This window comes from Felis catus, chromosome C1 (genome assembly GCF_018350175.1).
Source record: "Felis catus isolate Fca126 chromosome C1, F.catus_Fca126_mat1.0, whole genome shotgun sequence".
Classification (NCBI taxonomy): domain Eukaryota; kingdom Metazoa; phylum Chordata; class Mammalia; order Carnivora; family Felidae; genus Felis; species Felis catus.
In genome coordinates this window covers 178,251,687-178,276,046 of record NC_058375.1, presented here as the reverse complement: position 1 = coordinate 178,276,046, position 24,360 = coordinate 178,251,687, and the positions used below count along the sequence as shown (strand labels likewise).

Genomic DNA, 24,360 nt, shown 5'->3' with positions numbered 1-24,360 from the left:
GATTTCCCCCTTCTGCTTTACATTATGCTTTTTAAATCTTTTGCTAAAATAAAATGTATTGCTAAAATCAGATCAAACCAAATCAAATCCTTTGACTTACCATTGCATTCAGAATGAGGTATTGGATCGGGGCACCTGGGTAGCTCAGTCAGTTAAGTGTCCAACTCTTGACTTGGGCTCAGGTCATGCTCTCACGGCTGTGAGATCAAGCCCCACATCAGGCTCCGCACTGGATGCGGAAACTGCCTGAGACTCCCTCCGCCTCCCCCTCAGCCCCTCCCCCCACTATGGCAAGCACGTGCACGCTCTCTCTCTCCCTCTCTAAAAAACATAATAAGGTATTGGAGAAGCTTCACAACGAGGCACAAAGTTACCAGCAATGGAGCTCAAACCCAATATTCTAGTATCCTTTTCTGCCCTTCTCCTATGCTCTTGTTGCGCCAAACTCTTTCCATTCCCTGAAACACCATTTTATGTTTCCATTAAAAAACACTTACCGAGCATCTGTTACATCACAAGCCCTGAGCTACTGCCAAGAACACAACAAGGTGCAATACCTTTGTCAACTGCCCTTAATCCTGGTTCTACTGTATGGTTTTAATCTAGCCGCAACCTGCTTAAAAAAAAAAGTTTTTATAATATAGTAGTAAAATGTGGATAACTGAATCTGTTCAATCTACTGAACTGGTTGGGCACCGTGTGATTCGATGCCTCAGTGCTCTTGCACATGCTGTCCTGGTTTCCTGAAGTCCCCTTTACCTAGACTTACCCTCCACTCCTGGTCTTTCACTTCCACCCCCTTCCCATCTACCCGGTAGACTCCTGCATGGAGGAGAACTCGGGCAACCGAGTTGGAGGTTGCTGTACATGCTGACCATTTATTGAGCACTTATTACCCAACAGGTCCCTGTTAAGTGTCGTCCATGCTTTTTCTCAGTGAACCCTCCCAACAACCCTCTCAGGTTTTCACTGTGCCCTCATTTTACAAATGAGGACATTGGGGCCTAGAGAAGTGAAATGACTTTCCCAGCAGCTCAATGCCAACACTGACACTTCATGCCAACCCTACACTGCTCCCCACTCACAGCAGGTGACAGATAAGTAGAACACAAAATCATATTTGTGCTATGAATGCAACCATACAAAACATGCCTAAGAAAGAAGACCGGTAAGGGGCACCTGGGCGGCTCAGTCCGTTAAGCATCCGACATCGGCTCAGTTCACCATCTTGTGGTCCATGAGTTCGAGCCCCATGTTGGGCTCTGTGCTGACAGCTCAGAGCCCGGAGCCTGCTTCGGATCCTGGGTCTCCCTCTGTCTCTGCCCCTCCCCCGCTCATGCTCTGTCTCTCTGTCAAAAATAAATAAACATTAAACAATTAAAAAAAAAAAGAAGACTGGTAAGAAATACCACAATGTTTGGGGTGGTGGTTGTGTTAACAGCTGAAATGTCAGCTGCTTGCCTTTCGAGACTGTCCTATTTCCCTGACCCCCAAGAAAGGCCACCCACTCTGTTCCTGGGGCATATTTTCAGACAGCTCTATGGCACTACTTGCTATGTGATTTTCCTGTTTGCCTTGTTTCACCTGATAGATTGAGCTCCCCAAGGAAAACAGACTATGTGTTTTCATATCTTTCAACCTCCAATGCCTTGCAGAGTCCCTGGAATATAAAAATTAAAAAAAAAAATGCCTAGTGGGTGTTTGATAAATGAATGAATGGACGGTCTCGGGTCTAGGCTTTATGAGCCCTAGGATATCTTTTGCAACTACTCAACTCCGGCTTGGTGATGCAAAGGCAGCCATAGAGCATACACAAATAAATAACCATGGGGGTGTTTCAATAACGCTTTCTTTATGGACAATAAAACTTGAACTTCATGTAATTTTCACATGTCAAGAGACATTATTATTCTTCGAGTTTTCCCCCCACCATGTATTGAAAACTGTAAAAACCCTTCTCGGGGGTAGACTGGACAAAAACAGGAGGCGGCCAGATTTGCTCTGTGGACCGTGATTTGCCAACCTCTGCTCGGACTCCTCCACGTTACCCGTCATCGTTCTCAGCATGGGGACTGTCCCACTGTCCCACGTGTGGAGACGGTGGAGGAGAGGAGCTGTGGGGCGTGTGGGGCACAGCTCACCACCCAGGCTGCGTAGCACGCCGGCAACGCAGCCGCGCGGTTCCACGGACACCGGAACTCAGGTCACTGCTGGAAACTCCCCACTCGACGGCGTATAGTGACCTGGTAAATCTCCCAGAAAGTCATGTTTTTCTACTCATCAACAGAGTTACTAGTTAGCCTCCTAGGGAGAAAAACTGAAAGGTTTGCGAATAGCGTCGCTATTTAAAATCGGGAGCAGCGGGCAGACCGTGAGCAGTTACCCAGGAAATATGCGGACGTGTGCGTTCAGGAAGGCTGCAAGGCCCATCCGAGAGTCCGCATCCAAATGCGGCTTGTGCGCCAGATAGCTTTTGATCTGTTACAAATAAAGGAATTTGAAATTCCCAAACAAAGCAGAACTCCAGAGGATTGCGCCAAGGTAATGGGATTATAGCACTGAAAACAGGTCAATGGAAAGACACCTGCATTTTGAAGTGACACAAATAGCTCAGAAGTGTGGGGCTGCTGCGTCTCTTAACCTAGAAGTGTTTCTGGAGCTTGGTAGAAGGCCACTCCTTACGTAAAACTTATCTCTCCTGTTAAAACAGGCTTTCCTTGCTGCTTGAGTATCTCTCAGGGAGGTCACTAGGGGGATTTGCCAGACTTCAAAGCAGGGAAAAGAAAAAGCTTTGCAATAACACAGTCTGGCATCTATATAAATACGTCAACTACCCCGTATCTCCAGTATTAATCTCAACACTCGGTGGGGTTCTGAAAAGTTGAAGAAAGTGAATGCTAACATTTTAGGAGAGTTTAATAAATGGTCGGCCAGCAACAGCTTGCGACGACCAGCTGTGTGGCGGGACGGGCCTTCTGACTTCTTCGTTCTTCCGTGTATTCATTTGTAACATGAGCTGTATCAGACCGCGAGGCTCTTTTCTGCTCTATGATTTCAGGATTATAATATATATTCCTATACTTGTGGAACCTGAGTTTCACTAGAACTTACCAACATTTGGGTAAAGAAAGCACACAACCCTCTCGATGTGGTATTGTGGCCAACAACCCTTAGCCTGGCATTGAGCGAGAGGACAATCACACAAATTCCAATGGTGAGATAGTCTACAAAACCACTGGTCTTCCACTGCTTGGAAGACAAAATTTTACATTTTAAAAAATAAGTCACAAGGACTATTCCAGATTAAAAGAGACCAAAGAGACATGGTAAGATACAACTATTGGGACATGTGAAGTAATGTGACTAGAGACCATACATTAGTTAAGATATATACAGTACATAATACAATTGTGTGTGTGTGTGTGTGTGTGTGTATATATATTACATAGTACATAATAATGATATTGTGGTTGTATAAGAGAATGTCCTTGTTAGAAAATACAAGCTGAAATATTCAGGGGTAAACTGTCATGGGGTCTATAACCTACTTTCAAATGGTTCAGGAAAAAAGTGTGTGAGTGTGTGTGTGTGTGTGTGTGTGTGTGTGTGTGTGTGTGTATGTGTGTGTAGAGAGAGACAGACAGACAGAGAGACAGAGACAGAGAAGATACAGCAAATGTGGCAAGAGGCCAGCAACTTGTGTGTCTGGAGGAAGGGTATAAAAGCTTTTGTTGTACTATTCTGTCCACTTTTCTAGGGGGCTGAAATTTTCCAAAACTGAAAGTTGGGGGGAAAAACATGAATGAGTCAGACTTCCTGTCACTGCAGGTGCCCTGGAGAAAGAGAAGAACCAAGGAAAGAGGAGCCCGGGGCTGAGGAAAAGTAGGGTTTTCTTTGTTGGGCGTTGAGGACTTGGACATATATAAACCGCATAAAGGGGAAAATGAGATACTGGAGGCCGGGCTAGACAGATAAGAAAGCCAGACAAAGATGCTCCTAGGTCCCACTATTCTTAGAGAAGGGACTAGAAAGAGGGCTCCCTCTTAACAGTGGAAGACAAGTCACATTTCCAGAGCTGACCAGAACAATTACCCACGGGGCAAAGGACTTGTCCCAAATGTATAGGGAAAATCTAGACAAATCTGATCAGGAAAACCCAGAAGGGTCATTGTGGCGCATTTGATGCACCATTAGATTTGTGTTGAGATGACCGAGTTACTGAGAGAGGGGATTTCTGGGAACACAGGTGGGCAGGATGCTGAGAGAAAACAAAAGGACAGGATAGAAATAAGTAGAGTCCAGACCTGCTTAATTGGTAGCCCAATGGGGATCCCAACCAGATGGCATTTCCAGCTCAGGCCAGTGAGACAGGATTGAGTGGAGCAATGGATACTTCCAGCAGACACAATGGGCCTTGGTTTTGTCTGTCACCATCAGAGCTTCCCAAGATGAACCACAGAGGAGTATGTTAGATGCAAAGTCTGAATGTAAACACATGGGAGCCGTGATTCTCACATGTTAGTGAACTTCGGGATCACCAGGAGGGCTTGTTCAAACCCGGATGGCGGTGTCCCACCCAAGAGTTTCTGATTCACTAGGTGTGGTGGGGGGGAGGGGGGATTTGCATACTCACCAAATGCCCAAGTGATGCTGACGCATCTGGTCCTGGGCCCACACTGTGAGAACTACTGACATAGCAGAAAGGAAACGAAAGAAAAGTCTTATCCAGAAAGCTGTGGAGCCCTGAACAACACGGTGAAAGGCCAAAGTTAGCAGCCTTTTCTTAAGCTGCCTTAAAAACAGATTAACATATTAAAAGCTTGGCCGAGTCTCCAAAAAAGTCACAGGGAAACAATGGAGGATATTGCCTTGCTGCAGAAGGAGAAAGAACCATGACTGGAGGGGTGGAACTGAAGGGTGAGGAGGGTGGGGAGGGGAGCAGCCAGCTGACGTGCTCCTTCCTTCTCAGCAAGCCCCTAGAGCCACGGGCTCGGGTTCAGGAATCTGCTGAGGGCAGCTCTCCAACACAAACCGGCAGGGAAAGAGGATTCATGGCCTGAGCTATGCTCGCCTCCCTCAGCCAAGGAGGCCAACCCCCTGAGGCCACACGGCCTGTTTCCTAAGGCCTTTCCTGACTCCTGTGCCAGGTAAAAACCAGCTCAGCGGCAGGTGAGTAAACTCAAACCTCCCTGGCTTCTCACACCATTTTATTACAATAAGAACAAGCATTTATTGCCCGTTTGCTAAGTGCAGAACCCTCATCATGGCCCCATGAGCTACGTGATTACACGTCTATTACAGGTGAGATATCTGACCCTTGGACAGGTTGACCATCTTGCCCAAGGTCCCACAGCAAGTAAGAGTTGAGATAATCAGTGCTTCCTTGCTTCTCCTCCTGGGGAGAGGAAGTTCCACCGAAGAGACAGAAGGTGTGGGGGCATGAGCCAGAAGAAAGGAGAAGAAATGAGGAATGGGGGGAAAAAAAAAACAACAGATGCCCACCGCAAAAGGAGAGCTTCGACGTTCATGAACACCTAGCTGCTCCTTCTGGAATCATTGTGAGAAAATCTTACATCCATGAACTGACCTATTTTCATCTTGGTCTTCTGCGTTAGAAATCCCTCACAATGTAAAGCAAATAATGCAGAATGCCAGAATCTCATACTCTTAAACCAGCGAGAGTGTGTCTTCAGTTCAGGCCTGTTTTCTGTACTCAGTGCCGACAGCTGGACTTTCACCAGCTGGTGACACCGTGAAGGGAAGACCAGGGAGCATCTGGAGGATACTGAGGGGCTGAGAGGTGTGGCTTAGTTGGGGAGGGAGGCAGGCATCACAAACATGAAAACAAGCCTGCAGCACTGACTTAGAGAGCTTTGATCTGTTTGTGAAGCTGGTAAAAACGGCTCCACAGGAACCAAAGCCAAATCCAATATTGTAAAGAGACATTTACTGGAGAGCAACTTCCCTCCTAGTTACATATTTGCATGTGGTGTAAAACTGCTAAACATCTGAAGAAAGGAAACGCTGGGAATCTTACGACTTAACTAGAAGCCACGCTAATGCCTTCAGCCAAGATGAAGACAGAAACAATGCCTGCAGCCTCTACACCGTCACCCAGGGTTGCCATGGGGAGAACTTGCTTATTTTTTCTTCTCTAGACCATTGATCATCATGAGCAAAACCAGAAACATATGTCTACGGCAATTCTGGGAGGAAAATTCACTTCTCTCGTGCTGTTTCTGATAATAAAAAAATCAAGCAGAAATGAATTCCAGCTTTTTTACAATTCAATGATAACACTTAATCTTGAATTCTTACCTTCTAAATTATTGGTTGCATCTCAGGGCGCTTAGTTTTTGGGCAAATAATGGCAAAGGGGTGAATGACTGAAAAGAGCTAAGTATCGATTGAGCTAACAAACTACTAAGGGCTTCTAAGCATTTAGGAGGGGATCTTTTAATTCTCATGGTACTTTTCAAAAAATAAATAAATAGCATGAAAAGACGTTTCATCTGTCATGCGGAGTTTCAGGGATATCATGTGATCTCAAGAGAACCAGGAAGAAACTCCTGGCCGCTAGAGTTCAATGAAAAGCGATAGGTAATCAGATCCAAATGGGGAAACGGAAATTTGATATTTTCTGTTCTATTTCAGTACCGTCTGCTATATTTAGTTTCATGGTTGGAATCCATGTGATGAATCTATATAGTTTTGTTCTCAGTAATTTCTCTTTAGTCTATCAGTGGATCACATGCCATGACAGTTGGAAGCAAGTGGCAAGCTCCAAATTGCTGCAGAAATGGCATCCAGCCTACCAGGGAAGCAGGCAGAAGGAGAGGGTCATACAGAGGAGGCCCTAGGCACGCCTGGGTGGCTCAGCCGGTTAAACACCCTACTCTTGATTTCCACTCAGGTCATGATCTCACGGTTCATGAGTTCCAGCCCCACATTAGGCTCTGCACGGTCAGCACAGAGCCTGCTTGGGATTCTCTCTCTCTCCCTCTCTCTCTGCCCCTCCCCCTCTTGTGCTCACTCTTTCTCCCAAAGTAAGTAAATAGACATTTAAAAAGAAAGCAGAGGACCTGCAATCATATTAAGAAGGAGCACAATCCATTAGAGACTGGTGCTTTTTTTAAATCCTCTGTTTAATGTTGCAGGACAAAGGCAGGCAGACTGAGCTGCACATGGTTCTTTTTGTTGTTGTTGTTTTCAACATTTATTTATTTTTGAGAGACTAAGCTTGAGCGGGGAAGAGGCAGAGAGAGAGAGGGAGACACAGAATCCCAAGCAGACTCCAAGTGCTGAGCCACAGCACTCACAAACCGCGAGATCATGACCTGAGCCGAAGTCTATGCTCAACCGCCTGAGTCACCCAGGTGCCCCCAGCCGCCTATGGTTCTTAAAGCCATTAGTTAACTCACCACGTTCAAACCTTCTCATTCAGTGAGATATGTAGAGATTGCTGCTGGAATTCGCATAGGAATTCCAGAGGGGAGGGATCTCCTATTCCCCAGGAAAGCCAGGCCCCCACGGCTCCCAAGAAGCCGCAGATATGGTGCAGGATGCATGAGCTGGGGAGGAGGAAATGAGCACTCCAGCAAGGCGTTGCAGGCTTTCGTGAGCAGCCCGTCCTCTAATGTCTACATGGCCATGTGAGCCGGCGGCCTGTCAGTGAGAAGGGAGGATAACTTAAGTGAGGTGATATTAGGAAGCTTATTGGACAGCAGATTCACACTTGTTTACTGGTCAGCATTATGGGTAAAAAAGGCAGATAGTTTTCATCACAGTCTCCCTCCTGAATTAAACAAGGTTGTCCTCTACCCCAGCATCTGGGCAATGCAAACACATCCTTTTCCTTTATAGGCAAAATGATGCAATTTGATGTAAGTACTCTTGCCCCTGATGGGCGAGGAGGTGAACCTCTCTTTACACAGAAAGGATATCCCAGTGCTGAAGGCCACCCTTGAGTTCAGAGCCTCTATCTGGGCTCATGTCTCACGAGGTCAACTTAAAACATGGCTTCTGCCCGGGCTCCTTGCTGCCACGTCTTTTTCGTTTGTTATTCAGCCCCGAGGTGGATATCATGTGTTCTGCTTTTCAGGCCCACGTAGATCTGTGCAGAGCAGCCCTTCACACATGAGAGGGTTCATTGTGTATCAGGAACACAGCACTGGTGAACCTGTTGGTTCAAGCCCAACTTGCAAAGCTCCTCAAGAGACTAGAGCTGACATCGTCGACAGGTCTGAGTCTTGTATTTGTCTACTTCACAGGATGCTTTAGTCTCTATTAACTCTCCCTTTGGTCTTTATGCCACATTACCTTTGGGGGTTTCAAAGTACTGACATAATTAATATTCAGTACCTGAGAAACTAATGTGTGTTTAATCATGTTTATGGAGCATCTATAATGTACCAGGTAGAAACATGGACCTTACATACAAGGAATCCATAGCAGGGAAATCATGACAAAAAATACCATAGCGTTTAAGTGTCATAGTAGAGAACGGGAGACATGGACTGTGTGGCATTGTTCCAGGTCTTTGTGATAAGGCGGATATAAGAATACCTCATCTCTTAGGTTTATTGAGAGCATAAACGCAGGTTACATACGTAGAACCTGGCATCGAACTAGCATGTGTTTAATAGGATATTGTGTTTGTCTCGTTACTTCCACCACCTCTCCCACCCCCATTCCCCTGGCAGAACTATGAGTGCTTGTCGCACACCCAGATGGGATTAAATCCTCCAGATCCCCGAAAGAATTGTCTGGTCTTCCCACCCTCGTGCCGGAATGGGTAGTACCATTGTCAACAGGAGTCCACTTGGATGTAAGCATTTGATTCGAGGAGGTACCATGAAATACAAAGTATTGAACCCACAGCGTGTTCAGATAGCTAATGTACAACCAAATGCACCTATTACAAACAGCACAGCATAGAGTACTATTATTGCATCCAATTTCATTTTCCTTTCACCAAAAATAGCATGACTAAGGAAACTGTCCCTACTCTGATCTGGCCCAGGCTTCCTTGTTCTTTCATCACCAGGGTCCACAGATCCTCTTCTGTGTACCTGCCTCTGCTGCTTTAAACCCTGGCCAGAGGGCCCTGCCTTGGAGTTGGCAGTTGAGAAAAGCCCACCTTGCCTTCCCCATGGGACACATCTGGAGCCCACGCCCCCTTCTAGGTCACCCTGTGAGTACCCAGCTCCCTGGAATTCTCTGTTCAGTTAGCCCTGAGCCCACTCCAAGATGCACATGCATCTTCCCTGGGCTGTCCTCTCAAAGGTGGGAAATTGCTCATGGTACGTGCAGCCCTAATGCCAGCGGGGTGGTCAAGGTCAAGGGGTGACTATCGGCAGGAGGTCTGGCTGGAGCTTAGATGCACAAGCCGGCCATGTGTGTACAGGAGGGCCCTTGCCGTGTGAGATAGACCCTGGCCGATCAGAAAAGAGGGTAGGTGATAGGCCTGAAGAACATGAAGAGTCTAGATTTGCTCCTGACCTTCCCCGTCTTTAGGAAATTGCGTTTGTCAAGGTAGGGAGAAGTAGGGAGCTACAACATATTTTCCCTATGAATTCATAAACCTGATTAATAACTTTTAAATATGCAGACATAAGGTGTATGGGTGTCTTGTACTCTTGCCCTGGACCTACAAATGTTAAGAGCAAGTCCGCTGTTCGGGCCCCTTACCAGTGTGTACCTTGTGATCCTTTCCTTATCTCAGAACTCTCTTTACTAACTGCAGACTATTCTCTGTGTCTGCAGCTGCTCACAGTTCAGAGTTTATATATAGTCTTTACCAACTGCTTTCGCTTTCCTCTAATAAACATCTGCTGTTATCACTTAGTATGGCTTTTTATATCTTCAGGGGTGTAGAGCTTAGATTTTAGTCTCTTTCTCGGTCCTTCTCATTTCCTACTCAGTCTTTTTAGTGGGAAATGCAGCTTCCAAATTGAGTCTGAGTCTCCAGAGTCATGGAAGCATGTTCTGGGTATGACTATCAAATGTCCCTGTTGGCTGAGACAGGCTGGGCTTTAAAGTTAAATCGCTTCACATCTATCTCAGGCCTTCAACACCCCCCCTCCCCCCACCACACACACACACACACAGTGCTGTGAGGTGGCAGAGGGGGCCCTGTCCACCTGTGCTTAGGGTGGAGAATATAAGCTGAGAATTACAGGAATTTCTGTCTACGGTAGGGAATGTTAAGATTATACCCCAAGTTTATGACGTACTATGTAAATTACCAGCACAAAAGCAAAACAAAAGTCCGGGCACATATTTGCAGTAGGGAACCCCCACCTCTAGCCAGAGATTGCAATCCATGGTACAGAGTTGAAAGCCCTGAGTGCTGATTCCTACACGGCAGACAGAGTGGGGGTACACTAATCAATAAAGCACTGAAAAATGAGAGAAGATTTGGTCCTGGAAGCATTCCTAGGCCTATGCCATACTTGCAGTGATAAAAATGATTCGCTAAGAGATGAAGTTAGAAGACAATTGCGGAGCGAGGGCTATTGTGGCGTTCGCAAGTGCCGCAGCCCCCAGTTCCTGCATAACCCAGAAAGATGATAGTGGTTTCCAAATTTGTATGCAAATTTTTTCTTCTGTGCAAGTGTCTAAAAGCAAAATTGGTCCATTGAGTTAATCACTAAACAGGGCACTTCAGTGTGCTCCAGTTCTGACATCTAATCAGCAACACAGCTGCATTTAAATACTGAAGACTTAAAGGATTTTGGTTTCTGAAGCAAGGGATTTTCTAGATAATCTTGCCTATAAGGTCCTTGACTTGTGCAGTCAAATGCTGCCGACTGTGATCTGCAGGAAGTATATCTGTTTTTCTCCTGTGTATACGGTTGGGAATCTTTCATTGTAATTAGCATTTGCTACTGAAAAGCTCGTTTCTCAATTTTGCTGTGCACTTGGTAGAAACCAAATCTGCAAGGACTCAGCACGCAGTACCCGCGCCCCCCCCCCCCCCCCGCAGCTGACCCCGGCACTAAGCAAAGCACCGTGTGGCACGAGGCATGGTGGCCCTCAAACCAAGTCAGGAGGTTCTGCTCAAACACTCCCAAGGCTAGAGCTCAGACCAAGATTTTGCTTTTTCCGTGATCTCTCTCTTCTCCGAATAGCAAGAATCTAACAGAGCAGAAATCCAAACTTAAAATGATGCTAAAATAAAAATGCTTCTAGGCTACTGCAGTGGAGATTATGCAAAAAAAAAAAAAAATCATTAGGATATGCCATCAGCTTCCATTAAATAAGCCTAAAATAAAGAGCCGGGAGATAAAAAATTAAAAAACCATTTTTTAAAAGGAGAAAAGGGGGAAAAAAAGGAAATGGCACACTGAGACCTTGCTTTTGGTGCCCCCTGCCAAAGCACTGGTAATTATGCTTGTTGGAATATTTAGCATAATTAGTCTTCAGCTGCCCATTTCAGTTTTGCTCAAGATATAAATGTCAAGTCAAAGCTATTAAAAACCACGTTCTTGAGAAACATAGTCGGAAGGAGAATTGCCCAGGTAGCAAACGCACTGCCGGAAATCACAAATGTCACTGAGTATTTGCATTGTTCTGCTGGCTAGATGCACTAATTGCTATAATTCTTTTATAGCATATAAACTCTGAACTGCCTGATAGCCACATAAAATTAATTTTTATGTTAATTAGCCTCTCGTTCAAGTGAAAGCTAACCAAAGCCACACACTCTGCCCTGCCGGTCCGCTGTACGCGTTCTCCCCTCTCAGAAAATTGGCCTGTGTGCCTTCGGTCAGTGTTTCCTATGAAGTGGCGGGGCTCCTCTTGGCCCCGAGCTACCGTAAACCAGGCATATGATTTACTGTCCATCATCTCAGACAAAAATAGATCTTTTTTTCCACAGGCAGCATAGTATCACTGGCTAGAGTCAACAGAAAACACCGTCTGGTGTCACCAGCTGAGCAGAAGGCCCTCGTGCTGTTTTGCATTTATCACGGGCACTTCCTTCAGGGAAGATGAGACATTCCCACGGGTGACAGAGAGGCGCATTTCTGCCCCTTCGGCGAGGAGGCTGTGGTCGCCTCAGCAGCTTCCCGAGGGACTTGTATCTGAGCCCGGAGCTGGGGATGGAGACCAGAGCTCCATGAAGTGAGCAGCCTGGGGAAAGGACCCCCATCCCGGGCAGTGACAGGAAGACGCTCTCCAGGAGCAGGATGTGCACCAGGGGCAGAGCCCTGGAATTTATAGACTCACCGAGGCTTGAAGGACCTTTCCCCTCCTTGTCTTACAGGTGAGGAAAGGAGATAAAGGAGGGCATGAGACTTCCAAGATCACCCACTGAGCTGATGGCAAAGTTGATGTGCTGCAAGGCATAGGACTTTTTTTTTTTTAATTTTTTTTTTTCAACGTTTATTTATTTTTGGGACAGAGAGAAACAGAGCATGAACGGGGGAGGGGCAGAGAGAGAGGGAGACACAGAATCGGAAACAGGCTCCAGGCTCTGAGCCATCAGCCCAGAGCCTGACGCGGGGCTCGAACTCACGGACCGCGAGATCGTGACCTGGCTGAAGTCGGACGCTTAACCGACTGCGCCACCCAGGCGCCCCGACTTTTTTTTTTTTTTAATCACATCCCAGTGCACCAAAGAAGAGGGGATAAAGTCTGCTCTGGCCAGGCTGACAATCAAGTAAACATGCCTATTGTTTTTTGTTCTTTTTTTTAAGAGTAATGTTTTGAGGGGCCCCTGGGTGGCTCAGTCAGTTAAGCATCTGACTTTGGCTCAGGTCATGATCTCCAGGTTCGTGAGTTTGAGCCCCACATCGGGTGAGCCCTGCTTCCCTCTCTCTCTCTCTCTCAAAAAAAAATGAGTAATATTTTTAAAAATATTTGGGGAATAGGGTGCAAATGTGAGCATGAAGACACATGGCTCTGTAAGTGGGGGAGAGGACATGAGGCTAGGCAGGCCAGATGAGAAATCGGGCACATTTTTCAAACAGCGTTCAACTCTTTGGTTGTCTAATAATTTCTCCCAGTTCTTTGCAAGATTAAGTTCTACAAGCCTTGCTTAACACGCAGAAATCTGCCCATCTTCAGGCTCAGAACACAGAAGACATGTGTTTTCTAGAATTGCCAAGGCGCGCTGCCCAAGCTCTGTAAGTGGGGCCCAGGGTCCTTGTCTGGTCACAAACCAATTAAGTTAAGTGCTACTGAAATTGCTTTTTATCATGTAGATAAGAAGCAGTTCACACGTGAGATGCAAGCCTTGACACATAAAAGCTTATTCATAAGCCTGGGCCTAGTGACTTAATAGTCACGCTAAGACCCATATAACATATTTGTGAGATGGAAATGAGCTGTCAAAGAACGAGAGGGCTCTGGGGATCACAGATATTAGAAGTGTGTAACAGCTCCTCTGTCTCCGTAAAATTGCCGACAATCACCAGTGGCAGCTCTCTGATAATCCTGCTGACGGCCATGTCTGCTGACATCAGAGGAACTGAGGCCAGTCTGAATGGCTGGGCTGGTGGAAGAGTGCTGGGTGGCATCCCATGGCGAGGTCCAGCCTTACCAGATTGCCCCCAGGCAGGAGCGCCCAGCTGACCGTTGCTTATTTCCGTCTAAACATCTCCATTTCCTTTGAGGAACCGCTCTCCACAACCCGCGCCCACGTAGGGAACAATTCTGGTGGGTTCCTTCCGTGTAGCAGGGGACCATGGTTCCCCTGACCATACAGATGGGTCATCATTCCTTCCTCCAACAAGTATGCGCTGAATGCATCGTCTCGGCACCGGGGCTTCTGCGGTGAGCGAGGCACCAAGCTCTCTGCCTACGTGGAGCTCGTACTCTGCTGGAACGGGCAGGCACTGAGCCCAGACCAATGAGTAAACCATATCATTTCTCTTTTTAAAAATAATGTTCATTTATTTTTGAGCAAGAGAGAGCAGGTGGGGCAGAGAGAGAGAGGGCAGAGGGTCTGAAGCAGGCTCTGCGCTGACCGCACAGAGCCCGACGAGGGGCTCGAACTCAGATCCGTGAGATCGTGACCTGAGCCGAAGTCGGAGGCTTAAACGACCGAGTCACCCAGGCGCCCCGTAAATAATATCATTTCTACAGTGAGGAGTGTCAGGAAGAATATAAAGCGGGGTGGCAAATGGAGACTGCCTAGCGGACTCCAAAGAAGTGTCAATGGAACAGAGACCTGAATCGTGTGAAAGAACCAGGTGTGGGACTACCTGGGAGAGAACACGTGACCTGTGACGAGCCCCAGCCAAACATTTCCCCAGTCACGGCGACTGGTCCAGAATGGGCTATGTGATGCACCTCAGGCCAATCAGGAATGTTTTCTGTGAGGCCGAAGAGAGGCTCTTTGCCTTTTGAGTTTCAGAGCGGTTGCCAAAACTCCCCTTCTCTGTACGATGGGAAAAGGTCATCCACGGTCAGAGAGAACGAAGCCAAGAAAGGCGAGTCCTGGCTGCCGTCACCCCTGAAGCCAGACCCACCCTGTACCCCTCAGATCGTCCTTCCAGTAAGGACTTTCTTTTCCATCTGTGAGAAATGTGCTTAGCTGTGGCTACTGTGTACAGGCTCCAGCCACCAGCTCTCCTAAGGGCCACCCAGCCTTCAGACTGAGGTCACACTTTTCTCCGATGGCCCTAGTCAATGACGAACAAGGCGGTGATAGCCACGGTCACATTCTCCCTGAGCGTCCCAAGGCACAAGGACCTAGCCCAGAAGTCCCCAAGCTTTCTCACTTCGTGGCATCCTTAATGTCTCAGTAATTTTTTGATGGCCCTCCGTAAGCCAAAAGAGATTACCTTCCAGTTCCTTTTATTAAACAGTTAGGTCCAAACAAGGTGACAGACGTAGTTTGTGGAACGTCTGCCAAACGTGTCACCGTGTTTCCCAGGAAATTTTAAAATACCCTGCCGTGCGGTGGAGAATCTGAGTGCGCAGTTCAGAGCTGCAGGCGTAACTATTGCTATCCAATGCAGGGCTTGTCCAAGGCAGTCGGTGCTCCAGAACCCCTGGAGGGGCCGGCAGATACTTTGTCAGAACCACTCTGGGGACCGCACGCTTCCCCGGTGTCCAAGCTGTCTTCCTCCCTTTTCCTTTCACAGACGTTACTACCCAGTAAAATCTTTGCATCTCTAACTCCATCCCCGCATCTCTTTCTGGGAGAGACCAACCTGCAACCTATCTCTTGACTACCTGGGACAATGTAAGGGAACCTCATGAAATCCATCCCTGAGGTCACATTTAATGAGCATATTCCAAAAACGTAGAACTGATAAACTTACCAGATCAGATCCCCTTTCAGTGTCCACCCATTATGGCTGTTCTATTCATCTTTGCGTTAGCAGCCCCCAGCATGCTATTGGTCACAGAGAAAGTACTCAATAATTGTTGATCGTATATTTGATGAATGAATAAATCATGTATAAAAATATACACAACATCTGTCAGCATTTTAATCAAAGTCTTGAATAAAAGACAGCCACAATGTGTTCCACGGTTTTCTTCTGGAATTCACTTGAATCTTCAAAAAGTTCTACCTATCACTTACGTATTCCTCTCCCAAACTATATTATAAATTAGTGGTGAGATTTCTGGCAGAAAATAAGTATTTGGGGAGAAGCTATTTCCCTACCAGGTGAATGCATCATTGACACTGAATGCAGTTGATTTCATCTGTAAGATTAATAAGTAGATTGGATTTTCTTAATGTGTGAGAAACCCAAGTGAATTTCAAAACCCAATCATTAGTGAACGAAACCAAGCTTGAAAACACAACTAGACAAGAAGTTATGTCTGTGCTCTGTAGTATCCGTCCCTAGGCATTTTATTGCCATATTTAATACACATTACAATAAAGACTTAAAAAGTCTAAGACAAAGAACACCTAATGAAGGTAAGCCCAACTCAGAACAGGGTTTCCAAAGAGAGAGGTGTTTAATTCCGTTTACTGGAGACCTAAATCTACAATAAAGCTCCTGAAACATTTCCCCAAATGTGCTGCATCGTATAAACTTGGATTTCTCTCAACCAGATGAGAAATGAGGAGGCGAACCGTTTGATGTGGGTTTCCATACCTACCTTCCTGGCACTCCCCTTTATCATCTAGAAGCACCATGCATCCTCTAATGGAGAGAGTCCTTGTCATAAGTCAGCCCAGACTGCACTTCCATTAGTGCTAAATGCTCTTTTAAAGTGAAAAGAAATACAGGAGACTCAGTCCTATATTTCCCCTCTCTGCAGAGCCTTCCCGGAAGGCAGCAGGGGGGAGCTACCTGGACCATCATGGCCTTATTTACCGCTTCAGTCATTTTTCACACTCTTCCAGAAGCAACTCTGCTTTCCAGCTCAGGTGTATCAGCAGATGCCCTGGGATTTCGCACCTGCTGTGACGGAAGACACAGGCACAAGTTAATTAAGTCTATTGTTCAAACAATTTGTTTCTCACTGAGGTTGACTCACTTGCAACTACTTCAGCCCAATTTTATTTCCAGAGGCAGACTGCCACCTTCACTCTGGTGTGAGGACCGCCTTCTTTAGAAATTCATTTTATTTCAGAGACTTCCAGGTCACTGGCAGAGTAACGCTTGAAAAAAAAAAAAATCTATTGCTAATGGATGACAAGCTGTTTAAAAAAAAAAAAAGGATGTGGTACTGGTATTTTTTTTTCAACGCCGTAAAATTTTTCAGAGTAACATCACGAAGGGGAAACTGGAATAAGTCGAACGTTGAAGATTTAGTACTGTGCAGCACTCTTACTCAAAGTCAAGACTGAAAACTGCTTTTGAAAGGCTTTCATAGTCTCCCTGGCAGAATGAAGCATGGAAAATGAATGGAAGGTTTAGTCCAAGGAGAAAAATGTAGGCAAGAGACATGGGGGCTGGGGCGGAGGGTGGGGGGTTAAAGCTTGTTGCTTTGTTTTTATACAACGGGATCAAAGGACATCACCCACATTGATTGCTTCTATTTTTACTTTGTATCCTTATTGTGCTTCCATTCATCCTCTCTACCTGATGTTCTGGATACTCTTTTTGTTCTCATTCCTCTCTTGTCACATGCTGAATCATTTCTTCCCCGGGATCACCTGTCCCCACCCCCTCTCTCTCTCATTAGATCCTGTGTGCAGTGCAGCCGACATGGCCGGCCGCCACCCATTGTCTTCCGAAGGGTAGAGATGTTCCTGGGAAGGAGCTACCTGGCCAGAGACTACAATTCCCAGCCCCCCTTGCAGCAAGTTGAAGCCAAGTGGCTGAGTTCTTCCCAATGGGCCATGAGAAGAGGGATGCACTCTACTTCTGGATGTGGTGCATTACAGCTTCTGCACTCTCATCTTCCGCCTCAGTTGGCTGGGTGTTGATGCCCTGGGCCCCTCAATGACTCCTGCCTTTATCCTCCTTTCTCCCACCATTGGCCTCTCTGTAAGCAAGAAATAAAAGTATTTTGTGTGGTGCCATTGTGAACGTGGGGATTAGTAGCTAGTCTTAACTAATGCATGAGAACGATCAAAATAACCAAAGCCTAGTACTATAATTGTTCCAGCCACAAATATTTATTGAGCCATTGCTACATACCAAGCTCTGCACTATATCTGGGGGCTAGAAGATAAAGAACACAGATATAATCCAATCCTCACAGAGCTTACACAGAAGCCCCTTAATTTTCAAATCATCTTGTCTTCCTAATAGCATTTGTGCCATTGAACTTGACCTGAAAACTCTGAATCAGGAGAGCCATTTAGCCTGTTGTACACATACAGAAACTACAACCCAGACAGGATATGGCATGAATAAGACAAATCCAGATCTCCCTAATACAGCGTCCTGCACAACATGGCCTGTGGAGTCACCCACCAAGCAAAGTAGAACTGGCTTCTCCATGAGTCCTACCAAGTCAAGAACAGAACCAATGTTCCCAGCCACTATCACACCTCAGCTGCTTGTTCAGTGCCTACACCGTGGGTCCGAAGCAAAAAAATCAGTCGATGAATGGAGGTCGTTTTTTTAAGACACAAGATTCCAGGGTTTCCTCCTTTGCATCTCTTTATAAAACTTGAAAAAAAAATGCGTTTTAGGAACCATCTGCATTTAGTCATTTGTTTTTGCGATTTAAAAAATGGCCTCTAAAAAGAAAGGAAGCATAACTAACTCAGACAAGGGTGAATTCAGATTTGTGACACTTGAAACTTAACTATTTTGGAGACTCTTTTTAAGGAAAAGAACTGTGGTGCCTAGATAGCTTAGTCGGTTAAGTGTCAGACTTTGGCTCAGGTCATGTTCTCACGGTTTATGAGTTCGAGCCCCACACTGACAGCACAGAGCCTGCTTGGGATTCTCTCTCTCTGCCCTGCTCCCCCACTTGCTCTTTTTCTCAAAATAAATAAGCTTTTGTTAAAAATAAGGAAAAGAACATAAAATTACAAAGCAAATTTGGCAAAGGGCTTCAGTAGGGTTCTGGCAAATGAAAGACTGTCAAACTTTAGCTTCATTGGTTTTATGGCAAATCCACACATAAGCCAATGTTGCTGGGTTTTTTAAATCAGGTGAATAATTGAAAGGAGGATTGAAAGTTTTCTAGATATAATTCCACTTTGATACCTAGTTCAGTTAATTATTAATTGGTTGTCTATAACCAGATTGAGCGTCAATCCATCAAAACTGTATTTTTGAGTTCCTATTTTCTGAACCATGTATCATGTTGCTTCTGTTTTGAATATCCATTTGTACCTACTTATGTAAGAGAGGACAACTTGGTTTTTTAAGTGAGACCAGAAATATGGATACTGGAACACAAAGTAATAATGGTGGGAGTCTTGTCACACACTTAAGAAACTTATTTTAGTCCTAGTTTAAAAAAAAGTGATATTCCTCTCACTGATGCTGAGACCTATGGAAAAACCACCCATCCCACTGTGTATGTAAATCAGTCAAGCCCAGTAATTAGAAAATATGCTAATATGGTCTCTGATGTTTACACCGCACCCCACACCAAAGATTTTATTTTTAAAATGTCCCTTTTCCCATCTTCTGAGAATTAATGACCTTATGCTTTGTTGACTTGGGAAAACTCAGTTGCCAAATGAAAATTGTCCACAGTGAAATGTCAGCTTCTAGCTCTTTACATCCTAACCCAGGGAGCAATTAACAGGAACACATGGCTCATCTTCACCACCAGGGGGCTTAGGAAGCCCAGACCTGCAAGCCTTTGCCAGCTAATTATACGGCCGTAAGTTATCCTCTGGAGTAAATTTGTAACCCAGTTAGAAAGCAGGCACATTCCAATAAGTGCCAGTGTAAATGTTGTCCTGTTAAACCCCTAACTAACAGCCACAAACTTGAGTTGACAGTAACAAAAATTTTCCTTCTAAGATCCTAAAAAGTAAAGGGCTACTAAGATATTTATTTTCTAGGTCATGACTTCCCATTTAATTCAGGCAAAGCTATGTATTTCGCTAAATTACATATTCTTCCCATGACCAAAAGTTCAAAACAATATGTTCTATATGATCAACGTGTAGGTAACCGTTGTTATCCCCCCACCCCAGATAGTCTGGCAGCACATTTTCTCTCAAACAGTCAACACTTGGTGAACATGATTATCAATCGACAGAAGTCACCTTAAAAGCCAGGCTACCTCCCTGGTCCATGTACCAGAAAAACAAGTCCCAGAAACTGAATAATTTGGGCTTGGTGTAAAAAAAATATTTGCAGCTTAATACCTGAAGAAACATCATGTAAACTGAAAAGAATGGTCCTCTTAAATGTTCAAAAAGAAAGAGTTCCATTAGTGAAAACACATTTTTTTTTCACACCATGTACAAAAGTTCACTTAAAATGTAAAAAGTCACCTACATGTATGAGATAAAACTATAAAATTCTTTGAAGAAAACATAAGCATAAAGCGTCATGACCTTGGGTTAGGCAGTGATTTCTTAGATATGACATCAAAAGCACAAGCAACAGAAGAAAAACTTGATAAGCTGACCATCATCAAAATTTTGAACTTTTACGTTTCAAAGGATACTACCAAGAAAGTGAAAAGATAATGCACAAAATGAGAACAAATATTTGTAAATCATTTATCTGATAAGGAACTTTTATTCAGAATATAAACTCTTACAACTCGACATTAAAAAACCAATAGACACAGGAGGCACCTGGGAGGCTCAGTCAGTTAAGCAAGCATTTGACTCTTGATTTCAGCTCAGGTCATGAGCTCACGGTAGGAAGATAGAGCCCCCGCACACCAGATTCCAGGTTGAGCATGGAGCCTGCTTGAGATTCTCTCTCCCTCTCCCTCTGCCTCTCCCCTGCTCGTTCTCTCTCTTTCAAAATATATAAACATTAAAAAAAAATGATTGACCTTACTGAAGAATGGATAAAGAATTTAAAAGATATTTCTCCAAAGAAAATCTACCAATGTCCAATAAGCACACGAAAAGATGCTTAACATCATTAATCATTAGGGAAATGTAGATTAAAGCCACTCTGGGATAGTACTACTTCCCACCCACCAGGATGGCTAAAATTAAAAAGAAAATAGCAAGTGTTGAAGAGTAGATGGAGAAATTGGGACCCTCGTACTTTGCTGATGAGATGGTCGAAAGGTGCAGTCATTTTGGAAAACTGGTAGTTCCTCAAAAAGTAATTATCCAGCAATTCCACTCCTAAGTATATACTCCAGAGAAATGAAAACACATGTCCACACCAAAACTCTTACATAAAATATTCAAAGCAGCATTGTTCATAATGGTTGAAAAAATGGAAACAGTGAAAATGTCTGTCAACCGAAGAATATATAAACAAAATGCAGTAGAGTAGATCCTTCAATGGAATATTATACAGCAATAAGAAGGAAGGAAGGACTAATTTATGCTTCAAGATGGATAAACTTTGAACACATTATGCTAAGTGAAAGAAGCCAGACCAATAAAATAAAATAAAATAAAATAAAATAAAATAAAATCTTGGGGCACCTGGGTGGCTCAGTCAGTGAAGCATCCTGCTTCTTGGTTTCGGCACTCTCTCTCTCAAAATAAATAAATAAACTTAAAAAAAATTTTTTAAACAAAAAAAAATAAAGCCTCACATCTTGCATTATTCCATTTATATGAAATGCCCCAAGTAAGCACAGCCCTAGCAACAGAAAGTAGATAAATACTTGCCAGACGCTGAGTGAGAGGGGAATAAAAAGGGAATGCTAATGGATCCAGGGTTTCTTCTAGTGATGGCTGCACAGCCTTGTGAATATCCTAAAAACTGCTGAATTTTATACTTTAAAAAGGTGAATTCTATGGTATGTTAATTATATCTCAATAAAACTGTTATTTAAAAAAAAAAACAAGAACAAAAACTCACTTCTGTTCAGGGAAGAGGGTGTTCCAGTCACAAGTCGTCTTGGTTAAGGTGACGGATACGATCTTAGTGTGGTGCCACCAGCCAATGATACCTTCCAAAACGTTCTCTTTGCTCTGATTCTGAATATAACTTGACTGCCCATTTAGGGTTTTCTAACAGAAAATAAACTTGTTATCAGCGGAAGTGAGCATTTTACTCCCCTTTCATTCACACATTTGACAACTACTTTGAGCCTCCTTCGTGCCATGCACTGAAATACACGCATGGCCCAGAACAGTGAACAAGACAGAAGTGGTCTCTCCCCTCTGGCTCTCAAAGTCTGGGGGGTGAGGGGTGCAGGGAGGCTAAAATAAAGGAGAAACCAAATAAATAAACGGTATTCTGCTTCATTGTTTATTGTCTCACAACCTCTCTCCCTAACCAAACTCCTGCCCTGACCTCACAGAACAATTCTCATATCTTTATATCCCACTGTAATTATCTAATATATAGTATTAGTATATATAGTATATATATAGTATATATATATATAGTGTATATACTATATCAGATATATATATCTGATTATCTAATTATCTAATTATCTAATCTAATTATCTAATTATCTAATATATACTATTAGTATATATCTGATATAGTATATATCAGATATATATTCTATATCTATACTATATATAGTATATATAGTATATACATATATAGTATATATAGTATATACTATCTATAGTATATATACTATCTATACTATCTATACTATATATAGTATATATAGTATATATAGTGTATATATACTATAGATAGTATATATAGTATATATAGTATATATAGTGTATATATACTATAGATAGTATATATACACTATATATAGTATATATAGTATATATAAATATATATATAATATATATATAATAATATATATATAGTATATAGTATATATACTATATCAGATATATATCTGATTATCTAATTATCTAATCTAATTATCTAATTATCTAATATATACTATTAGTATATATCTGATATAGTATATATCAGATATATATTCTATATATCTATACTATATATAGTATAGATATATAGTATATATACTATATCGATATATACTATATACCAGATATATATTCATATATATATATTCCATTAAGATAGTACTTACAAGCGCTTAGACTGTGCCAGGCACATAATAAGTGCTAAGTCATTGTTATTACTATTATTATTACCATTATGATTTCCTCCTGAAGAAATGTTTGTGTTAAGGGTGGTGTTCCCAACGAGTATGATTTTAAGCCTTGGTATGCTTGGTTTCCCCAAAGGGAGTGAAGTCTCCTGTTGTCTGTCATCACTGAAAGTGAAGGTGTCTGTCAGGACACCGGCTATGGTTAAGGGAGGAGTCGGGGTGGTGCAAAGGAGATCCTCGCTTTCTCCCCTGACCTAATTCTTCCAGGCCCGGATTTCAAGGGCTTTAAATGGTCTTTTCCCAATCTAGTTGATCTGCATCCTTGGGGGGACTTCTAAAGATACTGAACCCAACTCTGGGGAGTTCCTAATGCATCCTGGGGTAGTGTGCCTAGAGTACTCCTGCATGGAAGGGGACAAAGAGAGCATAACAAAGGCAGGCCCAGATATAGCCATTCCCCATTCTTCCTGGAGACTCTAAGCTGAGGCTGGCACACAGTATCTGCCAGGCTGCATTATCAGAATCGTGTTATTCTCCACAGTGTTGCCAGAGGACAGACACTACGCCCTTCTGCTTAGGAGGAAGGGCTGTGAAGTCGTACCCATGGCAGAGAAGCAGCCAGGGACTGCCTAGTGGAGGAGGAAAATCTAGGCCCTGGCCGGCCTTCCCCATCCCAGACAGAGACGGCAGGCCTATCATGGGGCCCAGGGGAAGGGGAAGGAGTTGTCGGGCCAGGGCTTTACGTTCACACAGTAGACAACAGGTCTGTAGTTAAACTGAAGCACTGTCAAGACTGAGTATTTAAGTCACAGTTTTTGTAACTCTGACTTGGAGTTTAGTTTTCTCCTAACATGCCAGGAACATTTTTAATGGCATTGTTGTAATGTCGAAGCTTTATCCTCTTTTCTTAGAAAATTATTATTCTTGTTTTTATTTTAGCATGGCTGTGTGACTTAGAGCAATTACTTAGCCACTCTGAACGTCAGTTTCTTCCTCTATAAAAATGGGATCGATAGTGTTTGACCTCAGGAAGTTGTTACAAGGCTTAAATGAGGCACTTAATACATTGAACCTGGCATATGATTAGGCCTCTAATAAATGTTAGATAGTACCAGTGGTGGTGGCGGTAATTTTTGAGCTAGTAGCAACATCAGTGATTGAGCCACATTTTCCATATTCTGAATCTGTCAAGATGGTGTCCAGATCCAGAACCATAGCGACCTCACCATGCCATGCCAATCAGTTGGCCAGCTTTTTCTTAGACATCTTTGAAGAGTCTCTAGATAAAGACTTTAATGTCTTCTGTATAAAAATGAAGACACTAACATTAGTTCTTCATGAAGAAGATTTCTAAGTAATCACTTTCTAAGCATAAGATATAGGGAGATTAGATATATGATGGAAGATATATGATGGATAGATAGACGATAGTGGGTGACAGATAGCAACGGTAGAGCATTGAAAATACTTATCACTAAATTTATTTACCATTAAGATATTAATCATTTGGCAGCTTTGGATTTTTATCATGCCAACTTTCACTCACTGATTTCTCCAACAAATACTTACTGAATGCTGATTACATACCAGACATTTTGCTAGGTACAACAGGATTCAATAGTGAGCAAAACTAAGCATGCTCCCTGCCCTCATGACCCCTCAGAGATAGAACATCCTGGGTATACCAGCAGGCCTATAACACATCTAAGAAAGTGACCTGTAAGATGCATTTCTTTCCCAACGTATATATCCCTTATGTTCCTTCAAGAAATAGCATCCTATGACTGCTGGTCCTAATTCTCAAGGGTATAAATCCCTCTAAGAGGAAACTTTCCACAT

General features: G+C 43.7%; 1 long non-coding RNA gene across 1 annotated transcript in view; it reads left to right on the top strand.

The window, feature by feature from the left end:
* LOC111561888 overlaps positions 1–17,450 on the top strand; it is a 66,872-nt gene extending 49,422 nt beyond the window's left edge. The window contains exon 3 of the long non-coding RNA XR_002744895.2: positions 17,104–17,450. This is a non-coding gene — a long non-coding RNA (uncharacterized LOC111561888). The remainder of the gene's footprint in view (positions 1–17,103) is intronic.
* Positions 17,451–24,360: the final 6,910 nt, after the last annotated feature.